Source organism: Papilio machaon, chromosome Z, assembly GCF_912999745.1.
Source record: "Papilio machaon chromosome Z, ilPapMach1.1, whole genome shotgun sequence".
Lineage (NCBI taxonomy): Eukaryota > Metazoa > Arthropoda > Insecta > Lepidoptera > Papilionidae > Papilio > Papilio machaon.
The window spans coordinates 2,464,014-2,470,696 of NC_060016.1; the positions used below are offsets into that span (position 1 = coordinate 2,464,014).

General features: G+C 33.7%; 1 long non-coding RNA gene across 1 annotated transcript; it reads left to right on the forward strand.

Moving 5' to 3' along the window:
• The first annotated feature begins 5,620 nt into the window (after window positions 1-5,620).
• Window positions 5,621-6,077, forward strand: LOC123723442. Its single transcript, XR_006756758.1, has 2 exons — window positions 5,621-5,915; window positions 6,018-6,077. It is a non-coding gene; the product is annotated as an uncharacterized LOC123723442 (long non-coding RNA).
• Window positions 6,078-6,683: the final 606 nt, after the last annotated feature.

Here is a 6,683-nt window from a genome sequence, read left to right on the forward strand (position 1 = left end):
TACCTTTTTATGAAACAGAAACAAGTGCTTAAAATTAAATTCAGAACTACTTCACTAAACAAAAAGAAAATTTAAGTATTAAAACTTAACATACCAATGTTACTTCTTAACAATTTGAATCTTTCTCAAGGCAAAGACTTAGTAAAAATATCTGCAAACTGTTCAACTGAATTGACATAATTTATAAAGTTATACTTAATATCAATATGTTTACAGCGCTTGTGAAATTCACTTTTTTTAATCACATTTATTGCACTTTGATTGTCAATATTAAGACACACAGACACTTGTTTAAATTGACCTATATCACATAATAATTGTTTTAACCACATTATTTCTTTGGTGGCAGCACAAGCAGCCATGAATTCTGCCTCAGTTGTTGAAAGTGCTACACTTTGTTGCCGTTGGCTAGACCATGTTACTGCAGCTCCATTTTTAATAAAAACATATCCTGTCATTGAACGCCTTGTTGCAAAATCATTAGCATAGTCAGCATCACTGTAATGTAGACAATCAACTCTGTAGACTGTGGTTTTGATTGATAACATAAACCAAATTCTATGGTACCTTTGAGATATTTAAAAATTTTCTTTACTGCATTCCAGTGGCTCTCATTATAATTATGTAAAAACTGACTTACCACACTGACTGCATATGCAATATCAGGCCTGCTCACTGTTGCCAAATGGATAAGTGATCTAACTGCTTCCCTGTAGGGCAGGTTTCTCGCTGGCACAGCATCACCTTTTTGTATTTTAATGTGTGGGTCAGATGGAATACTATTTGGATTTGCACTGTCCATATTAAACTTTTCCAATATATTTTCAATATACTTGGTTTGATGAATAAAAATATGTTCTTTATTTCTTTCTATTTGCGTACCAACAAAATTATTAGATGGACAAGTTTTTAAATCAAATGTTGTTTGTAATTCATTTACTATTTTCTTTAAAATCAGCCTTTCTTTTGACATTAAAAGCCCATCATCTACATAAAGGCATAGTTAACATTTAATTTCATTAACTTGACCAACATAAACATATTGATCAGCTAAACTTTTGACAAAACCAAACTTTTCTAAAATTGCATTAAATTTAGTGTTCCAACATATCGGAGCCTGCTTCAAACCATAAAGAGACTTATTCAGTTTACATACCATATTAGGGGCACATTGTAAACCATCAGGTGGAACCATAAATATTTGTTCGCTTAATTCACAATACAAAAATGCTGTTTTTATGTCAAATTGCAATATTTCTAAGTTTTGTTCAGCAGCTACAGATAAAAGTACACCTAAGTCTGATTTACACGGTCTTTTTGTACACGGTTTTGATATAACACGGTTTGAAAATTGAATATTTTTATTTTTTTTACACGATTTTATTCCATTTAGCACAATTTGAAATTTTATGTACTTAAATTTTTTTTGTCAAATTTAATTTTTGCGAAGTATGTTCATATCACAAAAAAGTATTTATGAAAGAAAAAAGTCTGAAACCATCGATAGTATCGATAGTTTGCGAACACTAGCTTAAAGATTTAAGTGAATTCCCCTTTAGCGCATACAAACAATTTTTACTGGTCAAAGCAAATGTGAATAGCACTAATTTAGGGGAATTCCCTTTATGTGCATACAATAAAATTTACTGGTCAGAGCAATTGAAACGTGTTAATATTTTGTGAACTGTCAATGCAATAAGACGTGTTTGGTAAAGAAATTTTTTGCAGGCAAATTTGATTTTCCATTAAATTTAATAAAATAAACATGAATTCTTGTTCTTAAAAATTCTTGTTTTTCACTAATTTTAATAGGTTTTAGAGATTAGGAACAAATCACCCATTTTTGTATAAGATCAATGTCTTTTTTTACACGGTTTTTTTTTACACGGCTTCTTCTGGAACCAATCTACCGTGTAAAAACAGACTTAGGTGTAAACATATAGAATAATACCTGACTGTCGGTGAGAAGATTTCATCATAGTCCATACCTTTAGTTTGCGCATAGAGCGTTGGTTCATCTTTGACTTTAAACACCCATTTACATCCAATTACCTTGGCATTTTTGGGCTTTTCTACCAATGTCCATGTCTTGTTTACACTATGAGCTTGTAACTCTTCACTTATTGACATATTCCACTTGTCAGAATCAGCTGATGTAATGGCATCACTGTATGTTAAAGGTACATCTAGAATTCCAACATTGTAGCATAAATAGCTTTCAAAACTTTTTGTTTTAGGTTGTGACTGTTTATTTCTTGGTCTTAATGTCACATTTGAAGACATTGGATATTCAATTTTTCTGTCTGGCACATAAATACTACTGTTCATTGATTCATCAGATTCAGATTCTTCAGGTGAAGCAATTGTGTTTGTGGAGGTTGACTCTGAACTGTGACGGAGCTCTTCACTTACAGACTTATCTTCTGAGTGAGTCAAATCTACCGGAACATAATTTCTTACTACTGTAGATTCAAGAAAAACTTCATCTCTGCTTTTTATGACTAATCCTGAACAAGGAATTATGAATCTATAGCCTTTTGTATCAGTACAGTAACCAGTGAATATAGCCTTCTTGGCTTTTGGATCCCATTTCTTTGTTTTCTCTTTGGGTAAGTGCACCATAGCCTCGCACCCAAATATATGTAAATGATTGACGCTTGGTTTAGTTCCAGACCACAGCTCTTCAGGAGTCTTGTACTTTAATGATTCTTGTCGGAGTCCTATTTAATAGATAAGCGGCAGTTTGCACGGCTTCTGCCCAGAATTGTTTAGGCAATTTGGCATTAAGTAACATGCATTTGGCTTTTTCTACTAATGTTCTATTTAGTCGTTCAGCGACTCCATTTTGTTGGGGCGTGTAAGGCACTGTGGTTTGATGTGTGATTCCATTACCTTTCAAAAGATCAGAGATATTCTTGTTAATAAATTCAAGGCCATTGTCAGTGCGGAGACACTTGATTTTACATTCCAGTCGATTTTCTACATACTTCTTAAATTCTTTTAATTTATCTATGACTTCAGGTTTCTTCTGTAAGAAATAAACAAATATCTTTTTGGAGTAATCATCGGTGAAAGTCATAAAATACTTAGCTCCACCCAGAGATTCTGTCTCCATAGGTCCGCACACATCTGAATGCACTAGTTCAAGTAGTTTTGTGGTTCCCGTACCCTTATGTTTGTAGGGCAATCGTGTCTGCTTGGCTTCTAGGCATGTTATGCATATTAAATTAGTTTCCTTTTTCTTTAGAACTTTCATTCCTTCTGTATTTTCTATAATTTTGATTAAGTCATTAAAATTCAGATGACCCATGCACTGGTGCCATAGATATGGATCATTTTCATCAACATCAGATATGTAGGCATGTTCACTGTACATATTCAGTTGATACATGTTGTTTACTAAAATAGCTGTAGCGACAACATTGTTATTTTTGTTGACAATAACACATCCTTTGCTATTAAATTTGACTTGACCTCCATTTCTGATTATTTGGCTGACAGATATTAAATTGGTTGCCAGTTCTGGAACACAGAGTACATTTTGAAATAAGACTTTTCTGTGTTGACCTCTTTGATCAGAGACATTCAGTGTCACTTGTCCAGAACATTTCACATTCAAAGATTTATCATTAGCTACTTTTATTGACTTTATTAGTGATTCGCAAGTATGTGATAGTAAATTGTCATACCTTGTCATATGGACGGAAGCTCCCGAGTCGATGTACCAAGCATCACTGTTATTGTTTGTTGCTGTAAAAGCCGCAGCATAACTTGAGCTTTTGGTTATCTTCTTTGTCTTGCAATCTGTGCTAATATGACCATACTTATTACATGAGTAGCATCGAGGACCTTTTTTAAAATTTTGCTTGCCTATTTTTATAAAATGCAGTCTTCTTAAATGACTTATTAGTTGCAAATGCCGATGAACTTTGCCGTTCATTCATTTTGATATCTTGCAGTAATTTTGACTTAACTGAGTCAGCGCTTAGTTTTCAATCCTGAGCTTTCCAGTGCAATAATCATAGGTTGATAAAAATCAGGAAGACCGGAGAGTAGCAGTTTACCGAGCCACTTGTCGTCTACTTTGAAGCCTATGTTTCTCCATTTATGAGCGGTGGTCATAATTATACTCACGTATTCCTCAAAATTTTGACATGCCTGAAGTGTTGTTGTACATAACTCCCTCAGTAATCATACTCGGCGTGTTAGCCCCGAGTCATCAAAGGCTTTGGCAAGGTTATCCCATACCTCTTTTCAATTCAATTTCCAAGCAGTGGCTTTTAGGTGTGCCAGCTGGGCACTGATTGTTTCGCCAGTGTCGCATTGAAGAGGGAGGCTCGAAGGAGATTGATCGGTGATAGATGTTGCAAAATTTGACCAGCTATGTAGTAAAGAGTAGTTTATTTTTAATATTAGCCACACTCACACCTACAACAGAACAAAAGGAACAGACATTAATTAATCATTACATATAAGAAGTATTTAATCATAATATACTACAGTTTAATTTTATTACATTCTACATATTTACATAAAAATCTACAATATGAACTAAACACAAAAGTTAACAAATACTCAATGTTTACGGGACGAGGGATGTTAGGGGGGGAGGACATCATAAAGAGGATGAAGAAGTTTGGGACAGTTGAAAAGGATGTGTGATACAGTGCCTTCATCCAAGCCACATTCACATATAGAGCTATTCCTTATCCGGAGTTTGGCCAGAAAAACAGGTGTACATGAGTGACCAAGCCACAGCCGGGAAGTAGTAGAGATGATCCAGCGATCAGAATGCCTATATTTGAAGAACCAGGGTCGAGTTGGTATGTCTGGCTGGATTGAGGCATAATATTTGCCTTTGATGGACTTTGATTCATTCCAGAGTGTATTCCAAGATCGGTTAAGATAAGTTTTTGCAAGACCGCATAAATCTTGAGCCGAGTTTTGGAAATGGTCAAGAGAGCCAGAGATAACAGCTAATTTAGCGCAGGATCAACAGTCTCATTTCCAGGGACATACCTCTTTTGCAGTTTTACAGTCCTGAATATGAATATAGTTCGTTGTGTCAACGAGTAATATTATTTTTGACTTCGCCTTTGTATCGCGTTTTTCATCTACTACGCCGCTGCCCGTGATGCAGTCCCACAGATCTTCATGTTGAAGATACGTCTTTAGCGCGAATTTCCACGTGGAATATTTTCTCTTCCACTTAATTTTTCTATTAATGTTAAGGGATTGCTCGTAGACATTTTGATTTTTATCGACGATGCTTGACCACGATGAGGTTGAGCAGGGTCCGCCAACTTCGAACGAAAAACAAGAAACTTCACACAGAGACAATTTTGTTGTTGTGTTAACTGGGTTCCATAATATGAACGAGATAGAGCATATATCTATGCCGTTTTCGCTCGCGATAGTCCAAGCTATACTTGCCATATAAAAAAAATATTTCATCCTTTTATTATTATAATAAAGTATTTATAATTAAAAATAAGAAAACATGATTTAAAAAAAATCCTATTATTAATTGTCTTATTTCTTACATTTGTATTTATAAATCAAGATATACGATCACTTGTTATCTTATATCTGCATCGCAAAAAAATGTAGTAATGGCAATTTTAAATCATAACCGTTAAAAAAATAAGTTTTCAAATTTGTTTCAAAACGTGTTCTCGTATGGTTCCGAAATCTTTGATATTGCATTGTATTTTTGAACTAATAACGCGAGTGTTTAAGTTTTGAGATATTGACTCTGATAAGTGAAATATTGACCTCATTATTATTTTAAGTTTTAACATGTCTGATCAGTACAGAAAATGTGTCAAGTGTGGAGTGACCTTAGCAAAAGATCATACTTTAACTTTTCACCGATTTCCTAAGATTGGGAATGGAAACCCTGAAACAGTTTTAAGGTAAATATTTTTAAAAAATCCATCCACATTTTGCTTCGAAGTAATAATCTGATATAACAAGATTTCTTTTATTCGGTCTCTGATAATCTGTTATTATTACAGATCCCGCATTTGGGCCGAATTCTGTTTCCCTGAAGAAAACTGTACTGATGTAGATTTTTTTAAAAAATTACATACACAAACGTACATAAGTAAACATTTTACAGAAGAATCTTTTATTAACATATCTAAAACACGTTTAAACAAGTTTTCCATACCTATTGGTTCTGAGCCCATATTGGAAAAACTGAGAAACATACCAGGTTCTTCTAGTCAGGTATGTTATGATTGTGAATAATATTTATGTATTTTTAATTATTGTATTTAAATGCTCACCTTAAATGTTTTGAAGGATTGAGTATGTTTAAAAATATTTCTAGCTGACTGCCAAAGAAGGGTTGTGTTTCTCAAGTTTATGTCTAACTTTTCGGCACATTTCTTCAGTTGTGGGAGTGACATAAGATATAATATGTAATTAGGTTTTATTTGTTTCATAGAATAAATAATTGATAATAAAAAAAATAGCCAGATCTTCCACTTATTCAATGTACTGTGATTAGGAGAAGAGGTCAGAATCATAAAAAAATACATTATGTCATATAAATCAAGCCATCTTATAAAAGTTTACTATACTATATATTTTAACACATTAACAAAATTTCAGGTTTCACCTACACCAGGACCTTCACATGAGCATATACAGAAGAAACAACAAGTGGAAATGGACCA